Source organism: Otolemur garnettii, unplaced genomic scaffold (assembly GCF_000181295.1).
Source record: "Otolemur garnettii isolate 467f Iridium unplaced genomic scaffold, OtoGar3 scaffold00237, whole genome shotgun sequence".
NCBI classification, from domain to species: Eukaryota; Metazoa; Chordata; class Mammalia; order Primates; family Galagidae; genus Otolemur; species Otolemur garnettii.
Window position 1 is genome coordinate 1,079,720 of NW_003852632.1, and position 773 is coordinate 1,080,492.

Consider the following 773-nt stretch of genomic DNA (forward strand, 5'->3'; position numbering starts at 1 on the left):
CCCATTAAAGCGCCACTGTCATACTTTAAAGATCTGTGTTCTCAGAGTTTTTATCCCTCCTTTCTCAACTATGCTCTCTTTGGCACTATTGACACAGTGCATGTACTGGCTGGCCAGAGCGGAACACTTGAGGGTCTAGAGGGTGTTCTGCCGGTAGCACTGAAGAATTTTGGTCTGCAGATCAGCACAGATTGCGTGAGTCTCATACGGCTTGAACTTTGCTTCCACCTCTCAGCAGCTTTCTGATATTGCTCAGTGGTGACTTTGTAGAACTCTGAGCTCCTCTCCTTCAGTCTAGCCAGCTGCTCTTGTAGAATGCACCCTGCTTCTTTAGCACTCGGTCTTTCTCTTCCAGCTGCTTACCCAGGTGCTTTGCCTTCGCTGGCTCCTCCCATATCCGCTCCTGAAGGATGGCCCTGGTTAACTGCTCATTGGCAGCGGTCGTCTCTCGGTCCAGATCTTTGTTTTGCTTTAGTCGCTTCAGGCTTTCAGCTTCCTTCCCGGCCTGCTCCAAGGCCAGCTCTTCGGCTACCCTTCTTTTCAGTTCTTCATCGGAGACTGCAGCTGGGTAAGAGCCAGAATACCGCAGAGATTTCAAACCAGATGCAGAGGATTCCTTCATTCGATCAATCACATTTTACGAAAGCCTGCTGCCTTTCAACACGGTGATTTTCTCATTCTCATCTGCCTGGAAGGTGACCCGGCGGGTGCTGGCAGTCCCGCCCATGGCTCCCGCAGAGACCTAGTATGGACCCACCAGCGCCTCAGAGCCC

The 773-nt window shown here is 51.7% G+C and overlaps 1 pseudogene; it reads right to left on the bottom strand.

Moving 5' to 3' along the window:
* Positions 1-18: 18 nt before the first annotated feature.
* Positions 19-730, bottom strand: LOC100947624 (annotated as a pseudogene).
* Between the last annotated feature and the right edge of the window lie 43 nt (positions 731-773).